We start from the raw sequence: 23,876 nt of genomic DNA, 5'->3' as shown, positions 1-23,876 counted from the left end.
TAAGTGATATCATATGATATTTGTCTTTGCCTGACTTACTTCACTTAGTATGATAATCTCTAGGTCCATCCATGTTGCCATTTTGGCTATTGTAAATAGTGCCACCGTGAACATTGGGGTGCATGTATCTTTTCAAATTATGGTTTGCTCCAGATATATGCCCAGGAGTGGGACTGCAGGATCATATGGCAACTCTATTTTCACTTTTTTAAGGAACCTCCATATTGTTCTCCATAGTGGCTGCACCAATTTACATTCCCAGCAACAGTGTAGGAGGGTTCCCTTTTCTCCACACCCTCTCTACCATTTATTATTTGTAGACTTTTCGATGGTGGACATTCTGACTGGTATGAAGTGATACCTCACTGTAGTTTTGATTTGCATTTCTCTAATAATTAAGGGATGTTGAGCATCTTTTCATGTGCCTGTTGGCCATCTGTATGTCTTCTTTGGAGAAATGTCTATTTCAATCTTCTGTCCAGTTTTTGATTGGGTTGTGTGTTTTTTTCATATATTAAGCTGTATGAGCTGTTCATATATTTTGGAAATTAATCCCTTGTCAGTAGCATCATTTGCAAATATTTTCTTCCGTTCTGTAGGTAGTCTTTTTGTTTTGTTTATGGTTTCCTTTGCTACACAGCAAAGGAAAACTTTGCTTTTAAGTTTAATTAGGCCCCATTTGTTTACTTTTGTTTTTATTTCCATTGTCTAGGAGACAGATCCAAAAACATCTTGCTGCGATTTATGTCAAAAAGTGTTCTGCCTATGTTTTTCTTCAGGAGTTTAACAGAATCCGGCCTTACATTTAAGTCTTTAGTCCATTTTGAGTTTATTTTTTGTATATGCTGTTAAAGAATGTTCTACATGTTACATGTAGCTGTCCAGTTTTCCCAGCACCACTTATTCAACACATTGTCTTTTCTCCATTGTATATTCTTGCCACTTCTGTCATAAATTAATTGACCATAAGTGCATGGGTTTATTTCTGGGCTCTCTATCTTGTTGCACTGATCCATATGTCTGTTTTGTTCCAGTACCATACAGTTTTGATTATTGTATATTTGTAGTATAGTCTGAAGTCAGGGAGTCTTTTTTTCTATTTCTGCAGCAGTTCTTTGAAATTATCCCTCTCTGTGAAAGGAAAACTATCACAATATCACACATGATGGCTAAATCTAGAGTGGATTATGTAAACTGACAATAGAGTTTTATACTCAAACATGGTTTTTAGAATTTTCTCCCCATAAGAGAAGTGGCAATAGGATGTGGGGATATAAAGTTAAATACATGTGTTCCAGATTAAAATACTAAACTGTGATACCCTTCAAGAATGGAAATTTTAGTCACGCGAGTTATTTGCTTACAACCCAACTTGGAATTACACTGCTTATAACCTATGGACAACTAATTTTCCTTCCTTTAGTTTTTGGTTACAAAAATCTATAAATATATTTGCAAAATAAAGTTTTGTCAATACTGGAAAATGTAACATAAGTCAAAAATTTACTAGAATTTACCAAATTCTTTGTATTACCCAAATACTAAGGTAACCTTGAGATAAAATGATGGAGAAAATGGTAGCACATATCTGTCTGAGCAGGAATGCTTTCAAATTCAAGTAAAATGTCCAACTGTCAGTGGCTTTAAAATTTTACTTATTTTTTTAAATACAGATGTTGACAGTTGTTGTACTTCACTACTCAGCAATGTCATTAAGACCCAGAGCTGGGAGCTTTTTATATTTTTGCCTACGGTTTACATTCATAACCACATTAGTCACCTCATAGTCATAAGAAGGCTGCTACACCACAGTATCAGGACTGAGTTCAGGCAAAAAAAAAGAGCAAAGAAAAGGGAGTGTCAGCTACATTTGTTTCTTTTATCAGTCAGGCAAAAGCCATCCCAGAAACTCCCCGTCACACTTACCCTAAAATGTCATTGGATAAGTTGCAGACAGTCTGACAAAGGACAAGAGGATAGTTGTGACTGACTTAGGCAAATCATGATCTATGGCCAGGGGCTGGATTCTACTAAGAGAGAGATGGGAAATGACTATTAGGTGGGCAATTAAAAAGTATATTCCATGCTATACTACCCAACCCAATGCACCAAGCCCATGCATTTTGGTAGCCAGTCCTTCCTCAGACCAGAGGAAAGAGAGCAATCATCCATCTGGGGGCTGATTTCCCAGGCAGCCAGGGCTCTTTCACTTCTTCATTTTCCTGTTTGATACCTCACATTTGTATATGCATTATAAGGCTACATTTCCAATAACTTTTGTATTGAAGACAGGAGCTGATGCTTTGTTATAGGAAAAAAGAAATGTAGGCGGTAGAAGAAGCAGTACCTGGGCAAATCACCATGGAAATTTTGTATTTTAATTACACCTTCTGGTGAAGGAAATGGTACAAACTGCTTCAAAGTCTCTGGGAATAAATTTTACAATTCATAGCAAGACAATTAATTATTAGGATCAAGAGATATATTTTCAGACCAATAGTTACTAAACAGCAATAAAATATCAAGAAGCTGGCTAGAGCCTGTGCATATCAGCCAGGCCTTGGGTTTAATGCCTTGGGAGATGATGTTAACAATGGAAGGTAGCAACTGAGAGAAACTGAGATGACTCCTCTCCCCTGCCTTCAATACAAAAGTAGTAATGGGGGCTTCCCTGGTGGCGCAGTGGTTGAGAATCTGCCTGCCAATGCAGGGGACACGGGTTCGAGCCCTGGTCTGGGAAGATCCCACATGCCGCGGAGCAACTAGGCCCGTGAGCCACAACTACTGAGCCTGCGCGTCAGGAGCCTGTGCTCCGCAATAAGAGAGGCCGCGATAGTGAGAGGCCCGCGCATCGTGATGAAGAGTGGCCCCCGCTTGCTGCAGCTAGAGAAAGCCCTCGCACAGAAACGAAGACCCAACACAGCCAAAAATAAATAATAAATAAATAATAAATTTTTTTTAAAAAAGCAGTAATGGACAGATCTCTGATTGGTCAGATGAATTCAAAGACTAATAGGTCTGTGAAAATATAGAGTAATTCTTTTTTTAAAAAAGAGCAAACGATTCAACTTTTAGAAGAAATGCACACATGTGAAAAATAAAAATATTTATTAAAATATAAATTTGTTGGGACTTTCCTCGTGGTCCAGTGGGTAAGACTATTCACTCCCAATGCGGGGTGCCCAGGTTCGATCCCTGGTCGGGGAACTAGATCCCATATGCCATAACTAAAGAGTTCGCGTGCTGCACCTAAGAAGTCTGGGTGCGCAACTGAGACCCAGCGCAGCCAAAATAAAAAATAGAATAAATTTGTTACCATAAAATTCAAAGAATTTAGCCTTTGTGAAATGAGAAATGAAAAGTGAAATGGTAAGCAAACACTGTGGATGAAAATAAGTAATATGTGAAAAAGAAAAAAAAAGAAACTGGATACAGAATGGGAATGTGATATGTCAACTAAACTCTCACAGCAGAATTCAAATTAGCATTAAAAATTTACATATTTACAAATGCACATATTTAAGTTTGAGTGAATTTGAACTTAGAAACTACAGACTGGCCAACAAAATTATAGGCTAAAGAAAAGTAAGAGGGACTTCCCGGGTGGTCCAGTGGTAAAGAATCCGCCTTGCAATGCAGGGGACGCGGGTTGCATCCCTGGTCAGGGAACTAAGATCCCACACGCTGCGGGGCAACTAAGCCCATATGCCACAACTACTGAGCTCCCACGCCTCAACAAGAGAGCCTGCATGATGCAAACTACAGAGCCCACGCGCTCTGGAACCCTGAGACCCATGTGCCACAACTACAGAGCCCACGCGCCCTGGAGCTTGCGTGCCACAACTAGAGAAGAGAAAACCTGCCACCACAACTAGAGAGAAGCTTGTGCACCACAACGAAAGATGCCGCACGCCTCAACAAAGATCCCGCGTGCCTCAGCTAAGACCTGACGCAGCCAAAAAAAATAAAAACATTAAAAAAAAGAAAAATAAGAATGTGATTACTATAAATAGCATTTAACAAATATAGCCAAAGTTGCACTCAGAAATTCACATCCACAACAGTTCATGTAAAAAGGAACGATAAGAACTTGACCAATTTTCAAAAATGAAAAATAACTATATAAAGCTAAAGCAAAGAAATAAAAGGAAGGAAATAAAGCTGTCAGGAACTAGGAGGTAGGGGGTGAAATCAGAATTCAGTGTAACAAGAAAAGTACAATATTTCTATGAATCCAGTAGAAATGTCCTACTGAAAGATACAAAAATAGACTTGAATAAGAAATTCTTAAATAACACTTACTATGTACCGGACAATAATCTATCTATAAATATTACTTTATTTAATTCTGACTACTGCCCAAGGAGGCAGATACAATTATTATTCTGGCTTTTATAGATGAAAAAAACTGAGGTGCAGAGAAGCTAAGTAACTTTCTCCAGATCACAAAGACAGGAAGTAGCAACACCAGGATTTGAACCTGAGCAGTCTGCCTCCTGCCTCCTGGCTCTGGGCTCTTAATATCATGCTATGAAACCATATTAGTGAAATGAATCAATAAACATAAAGCAATTTCAAATAATTATCCAACACATGTTTTTGAACTTGAAAAACTAATTTTATATTATATTTTAACAATATTCAAGAATGTTTTGATTTGGAAGAATAATAGAGATTGATTTTACCACCAGTTATTATGAAACACATAATTAGTAATGTTCTATAATTAGACTATATAAAAAATTGTAACATAATAGAAAGTGACAAAATTAACCTTATCAGAATGCAATATGTTCAATGATGAGATTTCAATCAGTGGTAAAAGGATTATTTAGTAAATGGACAAATATTTATTAGAAAATATTCTTATGTCTACAATGAATTATGAAAAGATTTAAAGGTTAATTTTTTAATAAAAGAACTGAAAAATATATACATGGACATTTGCCTCGTCTTGAGTTGGGTATTTTTTATACATAAAAAATAAGAAATGGATGATTTTATAATTTAAATATAAAAAGTTATGAGTCAACATGGCAGAAATCACAAAAATCATGAAAAAGTAACTTGAAAACTCAATATTTGTTTAAAATAGATACAAAATGAAAATATTTATTAGAGTATTCTACCAAATCAGTTAAAGAAAAATTTTTATACGCAATTTTAAAACATAAAAGGTAGTCTAACAAAGTTACCCCCAAAAAGGTACACAAATGACTATTGAATACGCACCAAAATAATGGAACATTATCAAAGAAACACAAACTAAAACAATAAAGTACTACTTACATGTTACCAAACTGTCAAAGTTTTTAAAACTTTTAAAAATTGTTCCATGAAGTAGGCACTCTTGGGCACTTCGGGTGACAATATAAATTGGTACAACCTTCACTGAATACAATTTGACAGAAAAAATAACGTACAAAAGCATTCAAAGCACTTTTGAAGAATTCTACACTAAGAATTTTTTTTTTTTTTTTTTACTTTGGTGTATGGTGTAATAGTGGTGGCATGATTTCTAAACTTGTATTCCTGGATTAGGTGGTTTCCTACTATCTATCAATCTCTATCTATCTATCCAGCCACACACGCACACACACACCACACACACACAATACCTGAGATTGCATGCATGCAGAAAGGAAAGTGCATAAGGAAAGCTGCAGCCATGCGAAAGCTAACTTCAGAAGGAAACAGAGTGAGAGTTTCTGCCTGTAGCAAGCACAAGTACGTGGTGCATAATTCACCATACACTGCCTTCCAATTTTACATGACAGCTTGCACTGTTCAGGCACAAGTGTTAGCTACACTAATTTGATTGCTTTTTATGGCAGAGAATTACAGTGCTGCAAAGTCCATTATTTATTATATCACATTTAATAAGCAATTCATTTTAGGGTTTTTGAACCAGAGGAAATGAAAATTTGTATCTCTTACAGATGGGTATTCCCAATGGCTTCTGTATTTGAAGGAAAATGAAGCCTGAATACCTTGAAGGAAAATGAAGCCTGAATAGCTTACTCAGTTGATTTTAACAAGTGCTTTATATCACTGGGCCATGCTTTCAGATGCTCGCCAGAAAATCGTACTAAAATCTAAATGCTTGGAGAAGTTGAGAAGAATATTACAAACTATGGAATGGTAATATAAGAAATACCAAATTAGGAAGTCCTTCCCTACGTCAGAACTTCTTTACATTATATTTATGTCAAGTTCACATCTTCTGCCAGAAAGGCACATGGTGAACCTGCTCAGGACGAAAACAAAAGAAGGACAGCAAAGGAAGGCTAGTGTAGGACTGCAGGTATTGCTATGTGATCCCACATTTTAACTCAGAAGAAAGTAACATCTGAAGGATACCCTGAGCTCCTGAGCTAATTTGTAGCAGAAATTTGTGATGTTTAAAGTCTTCAAGAGGGAGGAAGGATTTGTCTCAGGGGTGTGATCTGCTCCTATTTATCATGACTGGGCCTTCCCTTTTTGTGCCTTGATGCATTTTAGCTGGTCAGTAAAAGGTAGAGTGGCTTTTTAAATTTCAGTCTGTTTTAGTTAATCTGATTAGACTTACAAAGGGTTTAAATGTATGATTCAAGATATCATTAACCTGAGTAGATACTTATTGCTCTTCAAATATCTATATTTTGAACAATAGTTCTAGAATGCTAAATGTCTTTTAAATAACGTAATAGGAAAACAATCGTGTAGAAGTGAGTATTTTAGATTAGAATGAGCACAGGAAGAATCACTGGTCATTTCTTAACAAAGCAAGATGATGTCTTATAGAGGTATGTTTTTCTTATCTACAGAAATTGTTTGTTCACAGATATGCAGCATATTTCACATGATGGATAGATTTTACTGTCCAATGTCTAAAAACTGAAAATATCTCTCCTAGCTTTACACAACAAAGCTATGTTTGTCTCAATCAATTCTCCTACAGTGAAACATGAACAGAAACACCAGTTTTATGAAAAGGTTTTTCTCCCTTTGGTCTGTGAATGGTTTGATATTAAGGTTCAAAGTTACTTTTAAGTCCTTATATTCTGTAAATTCTATAAATCTTATTTTCTGGGCAATGTCACTTTGTCAACATCCTATAGGGTGGCCAAAATTAAAGTATAATATAAGATCAAGCAGTGGATCCCAAGCTTGTCAAAACCAAGAGTAACCTACCTACAGGCTGGGCTGACATAACAAGGTATCACAAACTGGGTGGCTTAAAACAACAGAAGTTTATTCTCTCAGAGTTCTGGACCCTGTAAGACTGAATTCCAAGTCCCCGGGAGGGAAACCCTTCCTGCCTCTAGAGCCTGTGGTGGACCCAGGTGCACCTTGGCCAGCCTCTGCCTCCATCTTCACCTGGTTTCTTCCCTCTGTGCTGTGGCTGTGTTGAATTAACATTTATTAAGTGCTCCCGGGTCAGATGGTGAGCCACTGTTCAACGAAAGACTGCAAGTGAGAGTGAATTAGAGACGTTTATTATTCTCACGTCCTGGAGGAGGTGCACAGCATGACTTGAGGGACCATTTTGGGAGGTCAAGGCAGGGGCAGGCAGAGAGAGACAGGACCTGGGGCACATGCTTTTATTAGGGTCTGTGGGTACAGTGCTTTGGGGTTCCCAGGCTAAGTCCAGATTGGTCAATTCAAACCAAAAAGAGCAGAGTTTTGGTAAGCTCAGCAGAGGGCTTATCTAAGGGATACAGACTGTAAGGCCCTGGGAGCTGGGGGAGACTGTTGCTTTGTTGCTTACAAGGCGGGCCAGGGAAGTCATATCAGGGACTTAACACTTGCCCTAGCTAAAATCTCCACACTCCACCTTCACACAGTCTTTTTGTAAGGACACCAGCCATACTGCATTAAGGCCCACCCTAATGCCCTCATTTTAATTTGATAACATCTGCAAAGACCCCATTTCCAAATAAAGTTATATTCACAGGTACCAGGAGTTAGTAATTCAACATTTCTCCTTGGGGAAATAATATTCAACCCCTAGGACTATCCTAAATAAAAACCAAAGAATATTCACATGAACGATCTTGCCTATAATCTTCCCAATAACCCTGGGAGAAAAGCTCTGTGTTTCTGCGGTTCACAAAGGCTATACTGAAATTCAGAGTTTAAAAGCTCGTACCAGTCAAGTTTCTGATGTCAAATCTGGGAATACTTCCCCTGTAGTTCTGAATCTTGTAAACAAAAATTAATATACTTTAATGTCAAATATGTCAACTATATTTAGTAGCCATATTTTCCTGATTTTTGTCTTGGGTTTCCTGGAAATATGTATTTGTCTGAGTTTTGGAAATGTTGTTTATAGTTATATGAGTAATATTCAGGTTTTATATCTACTAATTAGGAGCAGAAAAGATTTAGTAGAAGGATAAAAATAAAAAGATAAGCCAAATTCTGAAAATCAAACAGAAACTTTACAGTAGTTATATTGGGGAAATACATTCCAGATGTGCATCTATTACATTTTTTTAAATGAGAATATAAATACTTAAACCCATATTGTTTGCAAGCGATAAGTATTTTTTCCCTTTTGAAATATCATGACATCCTTACTAATGCCTTCAAGTATTATATAGATCAAAACTATGAAAGATTTGCTGTGATCCAACTTTTCTGCTCCTCTATTACAAATGTAATATAAAATGTAAAATAATATAAATGTAATATAACAAAATCCTGTTTGTAAATGTAAGATAAGATGACATAAATTATATAATCCTTACTTACCTACTTAAAATATACAGTAAGGCTTTTTATGGCAAATATTCAGATTTGTATTATTCAACAAGCTCGTAGATACGCTATAAAAATCAAATCAATGGCAATTTCTACCATTTTTCAAAATTCTCACCAATCTTCACAGATCTGCCAATGTTAGAAAACTGAGTAAATCTCTCTGTATAAACAAACTGGTAGGACAGGAGAACAGGCTCACTGTGGCATCTGCCATCACGTGACTACCAAGTGTGATTTTAAGGTTGATAGGATGAGAAGGGACTTACCTTTCCAACACCTTCTCCTTGGAACTAAATCTTTGGTTAATGGAATTAAAGGACAACATTAACTGTGATATAATTCTTCTTATCAGTTGCTATTTATGTTACTTGCTTAGTTTTCCATTTAATTATTCTAGACACCTGACTTTAAAGAATGTTTAGTTGGAGAATACATACCCTTGCCTGCCTGAATTTGTTTATAATATTGCTGGAACAAAAAGCTTATGGTTTTTTATATTTAAATAATTTACAGAATCAAAACTTTTAAGGATACACCAAGGCTAGCACAAACCAAAGCAGTATATGTTTTTGCTGACACTCCAGCTGCCCTGAGGGCAGAGGGCATATTGAAGTAGGAACCTGGGGCTTGAGTTTTCATGCCCACATAGAGACAAGAGAGGAGGCAGGGGAACAACTACAGAAACCCTGGTGGGAGAATCAGTATCCAGATTTGATACAGTGCCTTATCTAACCATGTCTAGTCTCAAACAAGAAATGACACGTCATGAAAAGAAACAGGAAAGTGTGACCCATACACAGGGAAAAAGGCAACAGAAGCTGCCTGCAAGGGGGCTCAGATGTCAGATTTAACTGATTTCAAAGCCATTAAAAGTGTGTTCAGAGAACTAAATGAGTGCTTGAAGAAGTAAAGTAAAGTATGATGACAATGTCTTGTCGACTAGAGAATATCAATAAAGAGATAGAAATTATAAAAAAGATTCAGATAGAAATTCTAGAGTTGAAAAGTACAGTAACTGAAAAGAAAAAATTATTAAAGTGGCTCAACAGTAGATCTGAACTGGCAAAAGAATCAGTGAACTTGGAGATGGATTGATATGGATTATTGATATGTAATCTGAAAGAGAGAAATAAAAAAGATTAAAGAAAAATAAATAGTGCTGCAGAGTAAGGTGGGACACAAACAAGTGAATCAACATATGCACAAGAGGAATGCCAGAAGAGAGAGAAAGAGGGGAGAAAATATATTCAAACAAATAAAGACTAAAAACTTCCAAAATTGTATGAAAAACATTAACCTACACATCCGAGGAGCCCAACAAACTCTAAAAGGATAAAAGGGAAAAGACCACACCAAACATATAATAAAAATGCTGGAAGCCAACAACAAAGAGAATATCTTGAAAGCAGTAAGAGAAAAAAAATCAAGCACTCAAGTAAATGGTGCTATAAATAAATTTATATGGCCTAGAGATATTCATGCACTGTAACAGTGATTGATATCACTATAGCCTGTATTTCATATCCTTTAGATACTTTTAATTTTTCAAAGTGTTCCCAAAATTCTAGTATTCAAAGGTCAAATCTAAGAATAAAAAGAATAACAACCACTGGAATCCAAGGACAGATGGACTGAGTGAAATTCAGTATTGTTTTTAATCTGACCCTGATTAATCATTTCTCATAAGATTCTCATAAATCATTTAACCTGGCTTTCTTCATGAACTCATAATGTAAACTCCTTCATAAGTAATATGTAACTACCATTCCACTTGTGATACAATGCAAATCTATCTAATTTTTTAAATATGAAAAATGTTAAAAAATAGAAATCTTATTAAAAAAAATTTTAAGTCATCCAAGAAAATAATGTTTTATATTTTGTTTACATTACTTCTAACTTAGCATTTATTGGCAAAAGACAGTATCTATGGGAAAAGGCAGAATTTATCATTTGAACACCAGATTTTAAGTCCTCACTGACATTTACTAGCAATATATATTTGCTCAATTGAATCAAATTCTGTGAGGCTTGATGTTTTTATCTTCGAACGAAACATATTTTCTTGAGACCCAAAGAAACAAGCCACAATAAAATATACTGCAAGACATGAAGCACTTGTAGACTTTAGTTTTCATGCAAGTTGTGTTACAGCCATTCTACTTCCCTAAACCAAAAATTCTGTGAAATGGATGTTATCAACTATGTAAACACCTAATCTATGATACTTACAAAAACACACTTGACAGGAACTGATACAACTTCTGCTGAAAGTTGAAAGCAGTGAAATGTGTGTTTGAAATGCTATTCTTCTCAAAATTGTGCTCTCGAACTATAACTGAAGATAGATTTTACTGTTTAACAGGTATGTCAATAAAATGAAATGTTTAAAGCCATAGGTGATGAATCATACAACACCAGGAGGCAAAATAAGCCACTCTTGGTTATTAAAAGTTAGTTGTTCTGGTCAAAAAAATTATTTTATATATTTCTGTCTCAGATTATTGATTTTGCCAAACTCCACTTTCTTATCCATTTTTATCTCACACAGAAATACACATTCCTAATAAAGACAGTAATATCCTGGAATGTTATCTTTTATCTCATTTATGTAGAAAGATACATATGTACAATATATTAAAGTGACAACTTCTTCTGTAAGAGAGTATATTTTTTGTTATTTTCAATGGAATTATCTTTTATTGTAAAAATAAATGGAAACAAATTAACTAGAGAGCCTTTTACATTTCTCTGTCCCCTTTCTCCATTTCCTCTTTTATCTACCTACCCTAGCTTTCTCCAATACCACCACTCAGTTCTTAAGAGAAGAGGCAAATAATTAACACTGTGATGACAAGGGATTTTTTTTAAGAATTATTTTCAACAAGAGTTGAAGCAAAATTAATCCATCAAACTGGACAAATAATTAGCCAAATAGTTAACCACCTTTATAAATATTCCCTTCAATTCTGTAAGCAATGACCTCTGTTGGATCACAATTGAATCCTATCATTCACTATCTATACAACCACCTGTTTTTAATTAATTTACTAGGTACTCTACTAAGTGCTTTGAACACGTTATCTCGTTTTTTATACCATTACACTAAGAAAACTGCGACTCAGAGAAGAAGTCACTTGCCCAATATGTTACAGTGGGTAAGAAGTATGAGAGTACAGGACATAAGACTGTCAGTTTTTAGTAGCACTAGTTAGGTACAGGAAGTTGAGCAACGTATTAAACATTTCTTGCCCAATTTCATCCTCTGTACAATAAGGACAATCATAATATCTATCTCATAAAATTATCATGGTTATTAAGTGCGATGAGTCTATATAAACACACTTAGCATATTTGTCATGTAATAAGCGACTGAAGCTTAATACTTAGACACAGGACCTCCCCCAAATAGATGACTCATTCAATATAAATTCCTAAAGCTACAAATCATCTATAATAGAAACGTCCCTCTATTATTAATTTCCACCGTACTTGTTTAGAAGCAAAAGTGAATTTAACATGGTTAGAGAGGTGAGTTCTATTCTAAATTATAGAATCTACTAATCCTTTTTCTATGTACTAATAATGGAAATAAATACCTTCAAAACCATTGCTTATACAGTCTGGAAACAGAGAAGAATTCTAAGAAATTTTTATTTCATAAAACTAAGGTAGTATTTTAAGGTATTTGTCTTATTAAGCTTTTCTCAGTAAGAAATAAAGAAATCATGAAGCCTGGATGATAAAGACGATTATCTTGGACGATTCTTCCTGCCTCACTGCTTTCAGACAGACACCAGCTTTTTCCTGCCTTCAAACTCAGGCTGAAACATCAGCTCTCCCTGGGTCTCAAGTCGGCCAGCCCTGAGACAAGAACCACACCATTGGCTTTCCTGCTTCTCAGGCCTTTGGACTTGGACAGGAACTAAACTACCTGCTCTCCTGGGCCTCTAGCTTGCCAGCTCATGTTGTGGATCTTGGGACTTGTCCCCTTCCATAATTGTGTGAGCCAGTTTCTTATAATGAATTCTTTCTGTACATATGCACATCATATTGGTTCTGTTTCTCTAGGGAACGCTAAATCTTATAGTACGTACAAATTAAATCTTGTTGACTAGACGACAGTTACATCCTAATTTTTATAATTAGGTTGCATTGAAGTTCCTTTTTTACTCATTAGGACCAATTTGTGTCTGCTCTTGTTTTCCCAAGAAGCCTGACTTCCTTAGTTTCACATATACTCTGATAATAATATTACCCTTATAATAATTGGGGTAACCTTAGACAGTCTGTTATTAAAGGTAACTGACTTATCCTTAGCCCCTTTTTCATTGCATTTCTGTGCCATTATATGCTAAGTAGCATTTGGTAATTCATATAAACATTATCAGCTTCCATATATTTTTTAAATTTGGTGGTATTTTTTAAATAAAACAGAAATATTTATAAAGAAACTATGATATAGCATTTAAAGGTAGACATGAAATGGAACTCACATTTAGGTCATTTCTTCCTTTTGAATACTACAAAAGAAGACAAAACAAATTGTAAGATAGTGCTTACTGTGATTCCAAGAATTTCTGAAACACTGTACTGGCATCAACAATTAGCAAAGCCTTCCACTCCTATCCCCTAAAAAAAAACACATCATCATATAAACTGATCAAGAACTTCAAACCCAACAGTCAGCATTTTTTTCAAATATAAAATAGGACTTTGCTCTATCATTAAATGACTCTTTACCCTTCATAAATTAAGTGAATTTGATTTTTATAGAATAAGTGTATTTAGAATTATTGTGTTTTAAAAAGTTATACGATCACACAAGTGACTTACATATAGGAGCTTTTATGCCTACCAAGGAAATAAAAGGCTGTCTTTCACTAGCATAAGGCTATTAGGCCAATCAATTCTAATGTAGATGCAGGAAAGGCAAATTATGCCTCTGATGGGTTTAGTTGACATCATTACATGATTTTTTTTAATTTTTTATTTATTCTTTTCTAAATTGAAGTATAGTTGATTTACAATGTTGTGTTATTTTCTGCTGTACAACAAAGTGATTCTTTTATACATACATATTTTTTTCAGATTCTTTTTTCCCTTATAGGTCATTACAAAATATTGAATATAGTTCCCTGTGCTACACAGTAGGTCCGTGTTGGTCATCTATTTTATATATAGTAGTTTATATATGTTAATCCCAAACTCCTGATTTACCCATCCCCACCTCTTTCCTCTTTGGCAGCCATAAGTTTGTTTTCTATGTCTGTGGATCTATTTCTGTTTTGTACATAAATTCATTTGTATCATTTTTTTTAGATCCCACAAATACGCAGTGTTGTGTGATATTTGCCTTTGTCTGTCTTACTTCAGTCAGTATAATAATCTCCAGGTCCACCCATGTTGCTGCAAATGGCATTTATTTCGTTCTTTTTTATGGCTGGGTAATATTCCATTGTGTAAATATACCACAGATACATTTATCCATTTATCTGTCGATGGACGTTTAGGTTGCTTCCATGTCTTGGCTATTGTAAATAGTGCTGCTATGAACACTGGGGTGCATGTATCTTTTCTGGATATACGCTAGGAGAGGGACTGCAGGCTCATATGGCAATTCTATTTTTAGTTTTGAGTTTTTAAAAAAACCTCCATACTGTTCTCCATAGTGGTTGTACCAATTTACATTCCCACCAACAGTGTAGGAGGGTTCCTTTTTCTCCACACCCTCTCCAGCATGTATTACTTGTAGACTTTTTGATGATGGCCATTCTGACCAGTGTGAAGTGATAACCTCATTGTAGTTTTGATTTGCATTTCTCTAATAATTAATGATGTTTAGCATCTTTTCTTGTGCCTTTTGGCCATCTGCATGCCTTCTTGGAGAAATGTCTATTCAGATCTTCTGCCCATTTTTTGATTGGGCTGTTTGTTTTTTGATCTTGAGCTGTATGAGCTGTTTGTATATTTTGAAGATTAATCCCTTGTTGGTCACATCTTTTGCAAATATTTTCTCCCATGCCATAGGTTGTCTTTTTTCAGTCTGTTTATGGTTTCCTTTGCTGTGCACAAGCTTTTAAGTTTCATTAGTTCCCATTTGTTTACTTTTGTTTTTATTTCCATTACTCTAGGAGACAGATCCAAAAGATATTGCTGCAATTTGTGTCAAAGAGTGTTCTGCCTATGTTTTCCTTTAGGAGTTTTATAGTATCCAGTCTTACATTTAGACCTTTAATCCATTTTGAGTTTATTTTTGTGTGTGGTGTCAGAGAATGTTCTAATTTAACTCTTTTACATGTAGCTGTCCAGTTTTCCCAGCACCACTTATTGAAGAGACTGTCTTTTCTCCACTATATATTCTTGCCTCTTTTGCTGTAAATTAATTGACCGTAGTGCATGGGTTTATTTTAGGGCTTTCTATCCTGTTCCGTTGATCTATATTTCTGTTTTTCTGCCAGTACCATACTGTTTTGATTACTGTAGCTTTGTAGTAGAGTCTGATGACAGGAAGCCTGATTCCTCCAGCTCCATTTTTCTTTCTCAAGATTGCTTTGGCTATTTGGGGTCTTTTGTGTTTCCATACAAATTTTAAAAAAATTTTTGTTCTAGTTCTGTGAAAAATGCCATTTGTAATTTGACAGGGATTGCATTGAATCTGTAGATTGCTTTGGGTACTATAGTCATTTTAACAAAAATATCCAGAAAGTGGGCAGAGAGGGAACATACCTCAATATCATAAAGGCCATGCATGACAAACTCACAGCTAACATCATACTCAACAGTGAAAAGCTGAAAGCATTTCCTTTAAGATCAGGAAGAAGACAAGGATGTCCACTCTTGCCACTTTTATTCAACATAGTTTTGGAAGTCCTAGCCACAGCAATCAGAGAAGAAAAAGATATAAAAGGAACCCAAATTGGAAAAGAAGAAAAACTGTCACTGTTTGCAGATGTATAATACTATACATAGAAAATCCTAAAGACGCTACCAGAAAACCACTAGAGCTCATCAATGAATTCGGTAAAGTCACAGGATACAAAATAAATACACAGAAATCTTTTGCGTTTCTATACACTAACAACAAAAGATCAGAAAGAGAAATCAAGGAAACAATCGCATAAAAAGAATAAAATACCCAGGAGTAAACTTACATGATTTTTTTAAGATAATAATACATCAATATATTTTTAAAACATAAAAACTACTTTAAAATTCATTTACTTTATCACATTTTTATAATTCAAAGTTATGGGGATATTCTTTTTTTAACATCTTTATTGGAGTATAATTGCTTTACAATGGTGTGTTCATTTCTGCTTTACAACAAAGTGAATCAGCTATACATATACACATATGCCCATATCTCCTCCCTCTTGTGTCTCCCTCCCACCCTCCCAATCCCACCCCTCTAGGTGGTCACAAAGCACCAAGCTGATCTCCCTGTGCTATGTGGCTGCTTCCCACTAGCTAGCTATTTTACATTTGGTAGTATATATAAGTCCATGCCACTCTCTCACTTCTCTTGTTTTTGGATGGAATGTCCTATAAATATCAATTAAGTCCATATTGTTTAATGTATCATTTAAAGCTTGTATTTCCTTATTTATTTTCAATTTGGATGATCTGTCTGTTGGTGAAAGTGGGGTGTTAAAGTCCCCTACTATGACTGTGTTACTGTCGATTTCCCCTTTTATGGCTGTTAGCATTTGCCATATGTACTGAGGTGCTCCTATGTTGGGTGCAAAAATATTTACAATTGTTATATCTTCTTCTTGGATTGATCCCTTGATCATTATGTAGTGTCCTTCTTTGTCTCTTGTAATAGTCTTTATTTTAAACTCTATTTTGTCTGATACGAGAATTGTTACTCCAGCATTCTTTTGATTTCCATTTGCATGGAGTATCTTTTTCCATCCCCTCACTTTCAGTCTGTATGTGTCCCTAGGTCTGAAGTGGGTCTCTTGTAGATAGCATATATACAGGTCTTGTTTTTGTATCCATTCAGCCAGTCTATGTCTTTTGGTGGCAGCATTTAATCCATTTACAATTATCGATATGTATGTTCCTATTACCATCTTATTGTTTTGGGCTTGATTTTGTAGGTCTTTTCCTTCTCTTGTGTTTCCTGTGTAGAGAAGCTCCTTTAGCACTTGTTGTAAAGCTGGTTTGGTGGTGCTGAATTCTCTTAGCTTTTGCTTGTCTGTTAAGGTTTTAACTTCTCCGTCAAATCTGAATGAGATCCTTGCTGGGTAGAGTAATCTTGGTTGTAGGTTTTCCCCTTTCATCACTTTAAATATGTCTTGCCACTCCCTTCTGGCTTGCAGAGTTTCTGCTGAAAGATCAGCTGTTAACCTTATGGGGATTCCTTTGTATGTTATTTGTTGTTTTTCCCTTGCTGCTTTTAATAATTTGTCTTTGTATTTAATTTTTGATAGTTTGATTAATATGTGTCTTGGCGTGTTTCTCCTTGGATTTATCCTGTATGGGACTCTCTGCACTTCCTGGACTTGGCTGACTATTTCCTTTCCCATATTAGGGAAGTTTTCAACTATAATCTCTTCAAATATTTTCTCAGTCCCTTTCTTTTTCTCTTCTTCAGGGACCCCTATAATTTGAATGTTGGTGCATTTAATGTTGTCCCAGAGGTCTCTGAGACTGTGCTCAATTCTTTTCATTCTTTTCTCTTTATTCTGCTCTGCAGTAGTTATTTCCACTATTTTATCTTCCAGGTCACTTATCCGTACTTCTGCCTCAGTTATTCTGCTATTCATTCCTTCTAGAGAATTTTTAGTTTAATTTATTGTGTTGTTCATCATCGTTTGTTTGCTCTTTAGTTCTTCTAGGTCCTTGTTAAACGTTTCTTGTATTTTCTCCATTCTATTTCCAAGATTTTGCATCACCTTTACTATCATTACTCTGAATTCTTTTTCAGGTCGACTGCCTATCTCCTCTTCATTTGTTTGGTCTGGTCAGTTTTTACCTTGCTCCTTCATCTGCTGCATGTTTCTCTGTCTTCTCATTTTGCTTAACTTACTGTGTTTGGGGTCTCCTTTTCACAGGCTGCACATTCGTAGTTCCTGTTGTTTTTGGTGTCTGCCCCCCGGGGCTAAGGTTGCTTCAGTGGGTTGTATAGGCTTCCTAGACTAGTGCCTGTGTTCTGGTGGATGAGGCTGGATATTGTCCTTCTGGTGGGCAGGACTGCATCCAGTGGTGTGTTTTGGGGTGTCTGTGACCTTATTATGATTTTAGGCGGCCTCTCGGCTAATGGGTGGGGTTGTGTTCCTGTCTTGCTAGTTGTTTGGCATACGGTGTCTAGCACTGTAGCTTGCTGGTTGTTGAGTGGAGGTGGGTCTTAGCATTGAGATGGAGATCTCTGGGAGAGCTTTCACCGTTTGATATTACGTGGAGCTGGGAGGTCTCTGGTGAACCAATGTCCTGAACTCAGCTCTCCCACCTCAGAGGCACAGGCCTGACACCCGGATGGAGCACCAAGACCCTGTCAGCCACACGGCTCAGAAGAAAAGGGAGAAAAAAAGAAAGAAAGAAAGAAAGAAAAGAAAAGAAAAATAAGTAAAGTTATTAAAATAAAAAAAATTTTTAATTATTAAAAATTAAAAAGTAATAAAAATAGAAAAAAGAAAGAGAGCAACCAAACCAAAAAACAAATCCACCAGTAATAACAAGCGCTAAAAACTATATTAAAAAAAAAAAAATGGACAGACAGAACCCTAGGACAAATGGTAAAAGCAAAGCTATACAGACAAAAATCACACAAAGAAGCATATACATACACTCACAAAAAGAGAAAAAGAAAAAAATATATCTATATATTTTAAAAAAAGGAAGAGAGCAAGCAAATCAGTAAACAAATCTACCAATGATAATAAACTCTAAATACTAAACTAAGATAAACATAAAACCGAAAAGAAATCAGATGCAGAAAGCAAACCCCAAGTCTACAGTGGCTCCCAAAGTCCACTGCCTCAATTTGGGATGATTCGTTGTCTATTCAGGTATTCTACAGATGCAGAGTACATCAAGTTGATTGTGGGGATTTAATCCACTGCTCCTGAGGCTGCTGGGAGAGATTTCCCTTTCTCTTCTTTGTTTGCACAGCTCCTGGGATTTAGCTTTGGATTTGGCCCTGCCTCTGCTTGTAGGTCGCCTGGGGGCATCTGTTCCCCGCCCAGACAGGACGTGGTTAAAGTAGCAGCTGATTCGGGGGCTCTGGCTCACTCAGGCCAGGGGGAGGGAGGGGTATGGTAGTTATAATTGGAATGTGGGGAGAGCCTGCGTTGGCAGAGGCTGGCAAGAAGTTGCACCAGCCTGAGGTGTGCCGTGTGTTCTCCCAGGGAAGCTGTCCCTGGATCACAGGGCTCTGGCAGTGGCAGGCTGCAAAGGCTCCCAGGAGCGGAGGTGTGGATAGTGACCTGTGCTTGCACACAGGCTTCTTGGTGGCTGCAGCAGGAGCCTTAGCATCTCATGCCCGTCTCTGGGGTCCGCGCTGATAGCCGTGGCTCACGCCCGTCTCTGGAGCTCATTTAGGCGGTGCTCTGAATCCCCTCTCCTCGCACACCCCGAAACAACGGTCTCTGCCTCTTAGGCAGCTCCAGACGTTTTCCTGGACTCCCTCCTAGCTAGCTGTGCTGCACTAGCCCCCTTCAGGCTGTGTTCACGCAGCCAACCCCAGTACTCTCCCTGGGATCTGACCTCCAAAGCCCAAGCCTCAGCTCCCAGCCCCCGCCCGCCCCGGCAGGTGAGTAGACAACCCTCTCGGGCTGGTGAGTGCTGGTCGGCACCCGTCCTCTGTGTGGGAATCTCTCCGCTTTGCCCTCTTGCACCCCTGTTGCTGCGCTCTCCTCCGTGGCTCCGAAGGTCCCCGTTCGCCACCCGCAGCCTCCGCCCACAAAGGGCTTCCTAGTGTGTGGAAACCTTTCCTCCTTCACAGCTCCCTCCCACTGGTGCAGGTCCCATCCCTATTCTTTTGTCTCTGTTCTTTTTTCTTTTGCCCTACCCAGGTACGTGGGGAGTTTCTTGCCTTTTGGGAGGTCTGAGGTCTTCTGCCAGCGTTCAGTAGGTGTTCTGTAGGAGTTGTTCCACATGTAGATGTATTTCTGATGTATTTGTGGGGAGCAAGGTGATCTCCATGTCTTACTCTTCCGCCATCTTGAAGGTCTCCCTTATGGGAATATTCTTGATTTATTATTCTTACATCTTCTTTTACTCCTAGAGATACAAGTATCACAGTGAAATTTTTTGCTGACAGCTAAAATTCTTGCTTAATATTCTATTTCCTGTAAAAAGGGATTAGAGTATATAAATGTGACATGTGTCAAAAGGTAATTTCAAACATTAAAAGTATCATCTTAACTGGAGGCTACCACCTACCTGAGTTTAAAGAATAAAGTTTTTAATCATTTAATAATATTAAACATTTTCAATTTCAATCATTTTAAATTTTATATCAAAAGCCATCTTTTCAATGTTTGATATAAGATACAAATGTGTGAATGCTGTTTTTCAGCATGTTACCAGACGCCAAATCACATTTTGTCCTTTCTGGGTTTGGATGTTCGTAGCACACAGTTTTTATCAGAATTAGAACTCCAAGTCTGTGTTCCACATAGTACCAAATCTGCAGAATAAACCATTCCAACACATAAAATGCACTGATGACCTGTCTATCCCTGACAGCGATGATTTTGACAGAGCAGAAATGAAGACAGCTAGGGCTGTATGCCCTTTAAAAGCAGTCAAAATTGTTCAACATCAAGAGAAAAAAAAACCCAGAACTGTCACAACGCAAATGTTTATTTCAACTTAAACAGTCTACTATAACCAAATACACAAACAACTGACTTCATTTTGTGTATATAGAAAGGTAGGCAGTCTTTAGAAAACACAAAGAATTGATAGTGTTAACTTACTGTAGAAAATCAGAATCGATGAGATAAAGGAAAATAAATAAATAATGTTAAACCAGTTTCCTTACCAACTAGCCAACTGACATTAAAAAGAAAAGGATTTTTTTTTTGTCTGCTCTGAACTATATGTTGCTCCATAAGTTACTTTTATAGACTCCATACAGAGTAGTATCTGATTTAGGGTTTTTTCATTACCTCAATGTCCAAAAGTCATGGGATTTTATCAGCATGTAAAAATCATTTAAATACAAATGTCTCTGCATCCATTATTTAGAGTAAGTCTATAAGAAACATAAACAAAACCAGAGAATTTCACTGGATGGTCAACATAATACTGAAATACATGATTTATTTTTGTATTCTTTATTGTGTGGAATTGCATTAATATAAGAAAAGTCATGGAGAGAATGTCTGGAATTGTATTTGTATGAGAAAGGTGGTGGGCAGATAATTTTGCAATATTGATAAAAATAAAATATCTTAGTGACAAAGCAGCGAGCCAGAATCTGTTTGGAAGTGCAGAGCGAGAAGTTTCTCCATGCTACATGGAGACTAACAGTGGACATCCAGAAGGACATTCAACCCCCAAAGCAACAGACAGTGATATACATCTGTAGAAAATATGGCATAGAAAATAAAATAAAATCCAGGGATGCAATCAGATGCAGAGCATGTGGATACAGAATAATGTAAAAAAGAAGGACTAAAAGATTGGTGGTTTTTGATGCTGGATGAAACATGGAATTCAGAGGAACATCATTTGTATTTTGATTTGCTGTCAATGTTTCTTTGCTGTATGGCTTTTTTATTAGCATCCTTAACCTTAGAAATACAACTACCAACATGATTTCATTTTAAGAGCCATACTGTATTTAAGTATCAATTAATAGCTTATATAAGAAAATTACTTTTTGTTCAACTACATGATGTGTAATTTAATTTTATTATATATGTAATCTAACACACAATGAAGGTTAAAAGTGAATTGCCAAACCACACTTTTGATCAAAACCTACTATCATCTGGGGCCCTTGTTAAAAATAAAGGTTTCTAGGGCCTCTAAAGGTCTGATCAAGTAAGTTCCTTGGAAACCACTGACATCAACTGTTTGTAAGCCCTCTAACATCTTTCTGTGTAGAATATACCACTGCACTTACTGTCAGTGTGCATACATAATTTCGAGTTACATTTTTCATTTGTTACTTGGTGTAGGCCTTTGTATATCTGTATACAGTGCTTGACTTTTTTTTTTTTTTTTAAATCTTGGGAGACGAAAAAGAAAATGTAGGACCTCCCTGGCGGTCCAGTGGTTAAGACTCCGTGCTTCCAATGCTGGGGGTGCGAGTTCGATCCCTGGTTGGGGAGCTAAGATCCCAAAAGCTGTGTGGCATGGCCAAAAATAAATAAACAAAAAAAATTTTTTTAAGCCAAAGATACAATAAAGCAACATTATAAAAAAAAAAAGAAAGAAAGAAAAAGAAACTGTAATGGTGGCTTTCTGTGAGGCAAAATCAACCACAAGTGGATGAAGCTGACTGTTAAGGCAGGTGTAGTCTACCAGGTGTAATCTTTGACTCAGGTAAAAAATTTCTGCTTTCAGGATACAAAAATAATAGGGACTGGTTTACACTGAATTACTGGATAAATGTTTAAAATTTTGCCTTGATCCTAGGGCTATGGAATTGATGGTCACACCTATACTCCATTTGTTTCGGGATTCCATCACTGTGGAAATCTCATGTTGGCCTCCTTAACATTCATTTTGAAGATTAGATACATTCTAACTTAAAAAATTATCTATGCCGATTTTTGAAAACACCTGTGTTTTCACACACTAAGCTCTATAAATTTATTCCATACTATACAAAGTACTACCATGCTCCAAGAGCTCTAGTATAATGACATCACCATATATTGGGGATTATTATTTAAAACAGCCTTTGAAACCCTGTAAGATTACTGTCCCAAAGGTTTTGGGAAACACTTTTACACAATTACTTCTTTAGGTTGAATGGCAAGAGAAATTCCTGCAGAATCATACTTCATATTTCATCTTGTGAAATTGCTTGCATTTATTTTCTTATACTGTGATTTGGTTACTAGCCAGAATTCCTTAGTCTCATCATTGCTAGTCACCTTAGAGCCAAACTTGTACCCCTCTCATAGTAAGTACAGAGGTTATAACAGTGGGGGGGCGGGGGGGCCTCACTCTTAAATACTCTGTTGTACTCACCCTTATTCTACTGTCTCCCTTTGTCTCACCTCAAATAATGAATTGAGGCATTAATTGGTAACACTAGTTATAGTAATACAGAGTAATAAACATGCTGCAAAATCTCACCAATCTCACGCTGACATGAACAGTCTAGGAGAGATGTTTCTGGTAGTCTGAGTCTACCTCTATGTGGTCATTCCATAAGCCGGCTGACAGAGACTTCGCCGTCTTCAACACGTGGCTTCCAATGTCATCTTTATCCCACTATATAGAAGGAACAAAGAACATGGAGGAATATACACAGAAGCTTCTTATGGGCCAGCCCTGGAAGGGATACCCATCACTTCTGTTCTCATTCCCCGTCTGGAACTCAGTGGCATGGCCTTGCCGACCTGCATGGAAGGGGTGGGATGTATAGTCTAATTATGAGCCCCAAGCAAAATTCAATGGCAATTTTCTTTTAATAGCTAGCAAGGAGTATCTGCTACAGACATATACTGTCAAGTCCCAAACCCTTACTGGACAGGCAGAGAAGATTAAATAGAAGTACCCATATGGAAGAATGGTTTTAAAATATTTATGATGCAAGCACAATGTGTTAGGTAAAAATGTGAGTTAAATACTGTAGGATATAAAAGTAGTTAAAATTTCAACATTCCTAAATTTCAAACTTTTGTTACATTTGCAGAAAATTAAACATTTAAGAAAACGAGTAACAAGTGTTGTTTACATTAAGTAAATGGAAACTTTGTTTTTTATTTAGATTAAGTAAACTCGGGAAGAGAAAACATAACTAAAACTGAATTGAAGATATTGTATAGGGCTTATATTTGTAGAACATATTTTTTTTCAGATTTAAGGTTGACTTTGTTGATTCACGTATACAGAAAATTTTACAAGAGATGAGCATAATATTTTGTTAGCAAAGCCATCTTGTTACACTGAATTATGTAACATTTTAAAGAACAAGTCAAATAAAGAAAAAAATC

Source organism: Eschrichtius robustus, chromosome 10 (assembly GCF_028021215.1).
Source record: "Eschrichtius robustus isolate mEscRob2 chromosome 10, mEscRob2.pri, whole genome shotgun sequence".
Taxonomy (NCBI): Eukaryota; Metazoa; Chordata; class Mammalia; order Artiodactyla; family Eschrichtiidae; genus Eschrichtius; species Eschrichtius robustus.
This window is presented reverse-complemented; position numbering follows the sequence as displayed.